Below are 7,410 nucleotides of genomic sequence, written 5' to 3'. Positions count from 1 at the left end.
AACAAAACAGATTTATCAAATACACATTTTTCGCTCTGTTTCCCAACCAAACAGATTAGTCCACAAAAGTCATTTATAGAATTATACCCACATTCCATAGGTTCCTGCAAATGAGGACATACAGCTTTTATGTGACCTAGCTCCCCACACTCAAAGCAAGTAACTGGAGGTTTCCTGGTTTGCCATCCCAGCAGTATTTGTATAATATAAAAAATTTATTGTCAGTGCTCAGTGAAGCTTGCTTATGGCTATTTGTTTTCATGCTTTCAACAAGCAGGATATGGTGAAAGACTTTTCTCCACTTTTTTTACCAATGAAATGGTGATAAGGGAAACCAACTCTGCAGCTGTTCCCTTCACAAATACATCAAATATTTACTACATGTTGCCAAGATAAAGTCAATCAACTTTGCCGAATGGTTTAAAGTGGCAGAGCTCTGGTATTCTCCTAATGTGTTTGTTATTCTAGGTTGGTTGGGAAATGCATTGAGAATTAGCAGTAGAGCCACAAATGTATCAACAATGGAGGATCTAAATATAGAATGCAAATGCTCAACGCCAGATTAATTTCACAAATGCTACTTTGTGTATCGCATTTTTCCCAGAAATAAATTACAAAAATGTAAAAACTCAAAGGAATTAACCAAACACGAGAGGATTAAAAACCTGCATTTGAGTTTCTATCATACCAAAATACATGAGCACTCTGATTTGCATTAGAAGCTACCTTGCAGGTCTTGTGTGCAATAATCTATACTAAGGGATCTTAAAGCGTATACAAATGCACATACCTTTTAGAGCAGCATTAACTTTGCTTCTGCTTTTATTTTTAAGAGCCTTTAAGTTGCTTGTTTGACAGATGCTCACTGATTTATTCTTGAAGCTCTCCTCTGCCAGTTCAGCATTCAACTTTGAAGAAACCAGGTGCAAATGTATGGAAACAGATGTTAAAAAACTTTATTGTTGCATAAGAAAGTTAAAAAAGCACTAATGCACAAAGGAGTTGATAAAATTCCCAATAAATGCCATGCCTCATGTTATATTTACCACAGGTTTTATGAAAAAAAAGATTTCACAATTTTTCAAGATATGTTTGCTCATATTTCTAAACTCAGTGTATATGTCAGTGTATTTACTTTGGGTGCTGCCCTAAGCCTGACTTAGAGCAAGGCCCTTGCTGACACCCAGGCCTACCTCTGCAGTCCCCATCCTTACTACCAGATACAGCTGTAAAAGCAGTCCCAGCAAACCACAATCGCCCAAATGCATTTGGAAGATCAGGGATCTCCAATGGAACTATTCAAAATATTCTGAGCTGCAACTTAATAGGTGTCTGTGATAATTTGTTTCTCTTAGTGCAAAACTAAGGGCTAATGAGATAATACAGAAATAATGAGTAAAAAATATCACATGGAGGCTACTGTTATAGGCAAAATATGAAATTGAAAATAACAAGACATTTTATTTTATTAATGCAAATTTCCTTTTTAGTCAATATTGATGTAAAAATATTCACTAGCCCTTCACATTAAGAAAGTGTCCAAAAATGCAGAAGTGATAAATGCTTATCTTCTATATATAACATTTCTGATATCAAGACGCTAAGATGACTAGATTTTAAGTTGTTACCAAATATTCTGCATTTTTGTTTAATAAAATAAATTAAAAAAAAAAAGAAAGTGTCCAAAACATGACCTGAAGGCAAAAATGAAGATATTCAGCATAGTATCTGGAAAATTTGTCGTGTCAAAATGATAAGTCAATCCCAAAGTTTCTATGTACAAACTTTAGCAAAAATCTTGAAAGGCAGTTTTTACTTTTGAGGCACAATCCCTGTCATATAGACATTTATTATTAAAACATTTTATATATTTATCTCCATTAATTAATAAAATAATGAGTGCCTTCAGAATTCTACCTCAGAAGAATAAAAAGCATATCTTAAGTTCCTGTAATTTTATTATGTGTATATATATGTGTATATGTATATATACTGTGTATATATATATATATATATATATATATATATACAGTATCTCACAAAAGTGAGTACACCCCTCACATTTTTGTAAATATTTAATATATATTTTCCTGTGACTACTCTGTATAATAGTATAATAGTGTAAATTCGCTGTTTCCTTGACAGGAAATGTCTAAACCTATGGCAACAAAAGTGAGTACACCCCTAAGTGGAAATCAGACAACCTCCACCGCTGCTGACCGGTACTTCTATGGTGGAGCTCCGGAAGGTCATGTCACGCTGGTGCTCCATCATAAAAGCCCCAGCGGAAGTGGAGGACAGTACCGGAGGATGTCTGCGCGCATCGCACAGGTGCCCGCCAGCTGTCAGAGAGGAGTATCAGTAACAATCCGACGAGAGGCGGGTCCCCTTTGCAGAATGGTGAGCTATCAGGATGCGTAGTTGTAGGAGGAATAGTGGGACAACAGCAGGAAAGTTCAAATAGCATAAACAGGTCACAGTCCAAGGTCGAGGCAGGCAGCAAACAGGCAAAGTCCAAAAAGCAATCCAAAGTCAATCCAGGCGGCGATCAGAGAGTAGTCAGGAACAAAGCAGGAATCAGGAAACCAGTAAATCAGAATATAACACACTGAAACAGTGATAACGTATGCACCACACAAGGGCTCAGATAAGAGTGAGCAGGGGGTTTAAATTTGGTGCCAAACAGCTGCAGCAAATAATTAGCCAATCAGATAAATAGCGGGAGGACCCGCCCCCCCCTAGCGTGACGTACACTGTTGCTGGGTATGGGATTCCTGGCCGCCATGACGGCGTGCACGTGTGCGCACTTCCAGCACACCGAGGACAGGAGAAGAACCTCTCCAGGACCCCTGCCGCAGACCCCCGCAGGAGAGACGGACGCCACGACGGCACTGCAGCCCCCGACGGCGGGCACCATAGAAGACGCCCCCACCCGAGGGAGCGGGACGCGAGATGGACGCACGGCAGCAGCGGAGCCCCCCGGACAGACCGGCCGGCGAAAGGTGACAGTATCCAGGTCCCCTGCAACGCTGCAGGGGATCTGGATCTTAGTGTTATTATCCAACCTCTATTTGAGGTTGGATTATAAAATGAGGGGTATTTTTCAGAGCATTTGCTCGGAAAAACCCTCATCTTATATTCGATAAAATCGATTCAACTAATCAATAATGAAATTCGTTGGCAACGATTTTCATTATCGATTAATATCGATTTTATCGATTCGTTGTTGCAGTCCTATGATCTGGTGATAATATCTGGCAAACAAAATTAAGAAACCACTGTGCGCATTACTGACATTTATTTACTAGTCATGCACTATGGAATGGTTTGCCACTACTGTCTTAATAAAGTAGGTGGTACTAGCACACCTTTTAGACTAAATGTTTGTGTGCACTCTGGTTCTTTTGTTTACCTTCAAAGTTTTCCAAGCTTTCCACAATGCTGTTTATCCCTTGCACACCAGTTTCTGCTTGTCCTTAGTGCTTTCACAGTCTTCTTTGGTTTATGATAAGGATCACTGTAGCTGGCCTTTTAATGTTACCCGATAGTCTATCTCCATCTGAGTCTTGTCCTGCATCCCAATCCAAGTTACCTAAAAAACTGACTGCCTGGAGATAGCACAGATGCTGTTGACTAGTTATGCGGTTGGAAACAAATCATATTTTCTAAGCATCTAGAAGGTCAGTGAGATAGCTCAGTTGGTAAGGGTCGATAAATGAGTACCATTCATTTGGTAGTAATAACAACTATTATTCAGCTGCCAATTCTGTGAGTATGTGCTAAAGAGGCCTTTGAGTCCCGCTGGGAGAAAGGCACCATATAAATACTAGCCGTTATGTTATTTCCTTTCGTCTCTGGTGTTCCGTCAGACCAAAGTCAATAAGGGCTTTTCCACCTCATAGGCTTCATGTATTTGCTTTAAGTGTCTTCCAGGAGTTCAGTCTTACAAATTATCCATGGGTCCAAACTTTCTTGATAGCCATCTACTGAATTAATCCTCAGAGACTCTTGAAGTTGACTACCTGGCATTTGGCCTGATTCTGTCAGATTTAATGTTCTCATCTTTTGGGTCTTGACAAGAAGCGTATTCTGGACTCCTGGCATTAAAACCTTTGTTCCTGAGCACTAGCTCACCTTCCCCAGTCCCTCTCCTGTAATACTAGTGTGTCTGGTCCATCCCTAACATCGGCACTTTTACCATTGAACCCGTTACATACTTATTGTGTAATACACCCTAAATCCCTCTAGATTGGAAGCTCCTTTGAGCAGGACCCTCCTAACCTGTTGTTTCTGTAACTCAAATTGTTATGTTACATATTACTTATGTCCTGTCTACCCATTGTACGGCGCTACGGAATTTGATGGAGCTATATAAAACAATAAATAATATTATATCTATATGTCGTGTTCGAGATTTAGTCCCTTTTCATGTCATTTTTAAGTTGTTGTTCCTTCCACCAGAATTTCAGCCCAAAGTGTTTTCAAAATGTCACTTCATCCCAGAATTCATTCTAACAACATTTTGTCTTGCCAAGGAACAACTCCCTTGCTGCAAGGTGTTTTTCCATCTACTTGAATGGATACAGTTTTCAGTCGTTATCTCCCCTTCTCCTGCACACTTACAGGAGAAATCACACTTACAGAAGAAATCAGTCATCAAAGAAGCATGGTAGTGTTATCTAGTGTACTGAACTACAAAAATGTAATATTTGGGAAAAGCAACAGATCGGGTTTAAATAAATAGTAATTGTCACTTGCACTGCCTAAAGGGTATGTTGATTGCTATGCAATGTGTTTTGATTACCAACATGGCACTCAAAGGGTTAAAGTACACTTTATGCATTATTGCTTAGAGCTTACTCCTAATAAGGATACAAACATGGTTTTCTAATGCTTCATCATTACACAAATATGTAACAGGGCTGGCAATGTATTACAGCTGGCAGGGCCGTAAAGACAAATGTTATTTTAGATTATTCACAGCATTGCTACACAAGAAAATTCTGCAGATCCCAGGACACTGTTTTATGCACTTTTTCATTTGTATACGCTATATTTGTAAAATGTTAAATATGCCTTTAAATGTTCTGGCTCTGTGACAAAGCTGCTTTTCTCTCAAGCCTTATGAAAATACCAAAGTGAAAAGGACACTTTCTTGGGTTCAAGTTTCGGCTACATGGAAGGTGAATTTTTATTAGTATTTGCCTTTTTTTCTTAAAGTTAAGTGATCTATAACCTACAATATCCTGATATGTGTTCGTAAATGTTTGGGAGAAGACGACATTAACCATTCTATTTTCATAAGTGCTGCTACAACATGTCATATTCTTTTAGCTCAAGATTATAATTCTTAGAAAATGAATCTCCCCTGTTTCTCATTATGGTATATTTTGAAATCATGTCAGAATATTAGGCCATAATTGCCCATTCCAGCTGCCTTAATTAAAGCTTTATAGGCCTGAAACAAAAGCTTTTTTAACTCAAAAAATAAAAATATACCAACTTGTTCAATGTATGTGTTTTAGAATGCTTTAGTACAAATGGAAAATGCAACAGTGCTTCAGTGTGAATGACAATGGTCTAAGTGATTATGTGTACTGAGTAAAATTATTTGTAATAAGCATCTCCATATAAAGAACTCCACTTTATGGATGTACCATTGGAGCAGTTCTCATCATTTATCTGCTTATTTCTTCCCATTAAATTATTGTTCCCCCTTGTTGCTTTTTTCTGTTGAGTCAAACATCAAGTGAGAAGAAGGAACAGGACAGGAAATGGATTATGTATGCTAATTTTGCCACATTTAAAAAATACTACAAAACAATTACACTGATTTGAAAAACAAAACGTATTATCAATACAGACCTTTGATTAATTTGGGACCAGAGACAATAAGACCAAGCATTGCTACCAGCCTTGAGGCTCAATGCATATTTCCTTGCATATTAATTCCTCTGCCCCTTAAAGATGTTACAGTTTGCAGGTGAAAACATCAACACAACAACTAAAGTAAATATCACGAATAGTAAACCACAGCAAGGGAGCACTGACAGGACTGCTCCTCAACCAGATTGCTTCCTAGGAAAGAAGCCCCTTTGTTGTCCCACACATGCATACTCTATATCTTTTTTATATTTAGCATGCCCTATTCCTGTTGAAACAATTTATATATTGAGAACAAGTGAGCTTATGTCTGCTGTCATATTGGTTCTGGACCGCCATTCACGCAAATCTCTTCTGCACAAAGAAACCAACAGCCTCAGACATACATTTTGGCCTTCTTGAGTATTATAAGTAGGGTACGGTCAGTATGCTCTAGGCAGAGGCGAGCAAGGAGGTCCATGTCTAGACTCACCTCTACACTTAACCCAAGAGATCCCTGAAGGGTGCTTTGTGCTTAGGGGATACCAAACTTTTTGGGAGTGTCAATCCCGAGGTGCCAATGAAGAGCTCAGGGTCCAAAGTTGTTATGTTCCAAAAAGTGACCTGATCCGTCACCAGAACCCTGAGCGACTGTATTGGGAACATCCACGATAGGCGCGCCAGAGTTCCAGATCCGCTGCTGGGTAAACCCTAAATCTAAGGATGGGTAATAGTACTAGGTTTCCCAAATAAGCGCCCTCTCTAACCACCTCTGAATGTGGCCTACCACAAGCCCAGTATAACCCCAAAAAGAGTGATGTGATAGGGCAGCAGACATCTCAGTTCCAAATGTTGGCGGGCATTGCCACAGAGTTCCATGGATAGCTAGTCCATGGGAGTCTGGTTAGGGCAGACCAGACGGGAGTTTTCCGTTCACCCTGTGCCCCCCAATGAACACAGGTTGACTTAGACATACGAGGTGATTGGGTGGGCAGGCAAGAAGTTTCCCCAGGAATTCATATGTGCCCTCTATCAAGTTTATATCAAGCGTGGGGGCCTAATTGCTACTGGCATTTAGTTTGCATTAGTAGGTCTTATTTAAATTTCTATTCAAAAAGAAAAACAATAAATCCAGACACAATTCAGAGAAATCCACATCAACCTTGTCAATTTCATGTCCTGTTTTTAAAAGACATATTTTAATTAATTCCCTTTCTATAGAAAGTATTAGGTGCTTGCTTCGGCAGCACATATACTAAAATTGGAACGATACAGAGAAGATTAGCATGGCCCCTGCGCAAAGAAAGTATTAGAAAAATAGCTACAATTTGTAATTTGTACTTGTAACCTCAATACTAATTCTAAAACGCATAGATATATACAAAACCTAGTTTTAAAATCATTTAGTGGTTATATTTTTTTGGCTTATTTTTAGTCTTTTCAGTCAAGCACAGTGGTTCTTCTGTTTTCTTTTGTTTGTTACACCATGTCCCATGTAAACATTCTGCGTCTCCTTGGAATATTTGCAAAGCTGTGTGTTTGCTGCAG

General features: G+C 39.0%; 1 pseudogene; it reads left to right on the top strand.

The window, feature by feature from the left end:
- Nucleotides 1–7,093: 7,093 nt before the first annotated feature.
- Nucleotides 7,094–7,194, top strand: LOC149302796 (U6 spliceosomal RNA; annotated as a pseudogene).
- The last annotated feature ends 216 nt before the right edge of the window (nt 7,195–7,410 follow it).

This window comes from Sceloporus occidentalis, unplaced genomic scaffold, assembly GCF_023333645.1.
Source record: "Sceloporus occidentalis isolate IW3139 unplaced genomic scaffold, rSceOcc1.0.p SCAF_17, whole genome shotgun sequence".
NCBI lineage: Eukaryota > Metazoa > Chordata > Lepidosauria > Squamata > Phrynosomatidae > Sceloporus > Sceloporus occidentalis.
The sequence above is the reverse complement of the archived record's forward strand: the minus strand, read 5'-3'. Positions and strand labels throughout refer to the sequence as shown.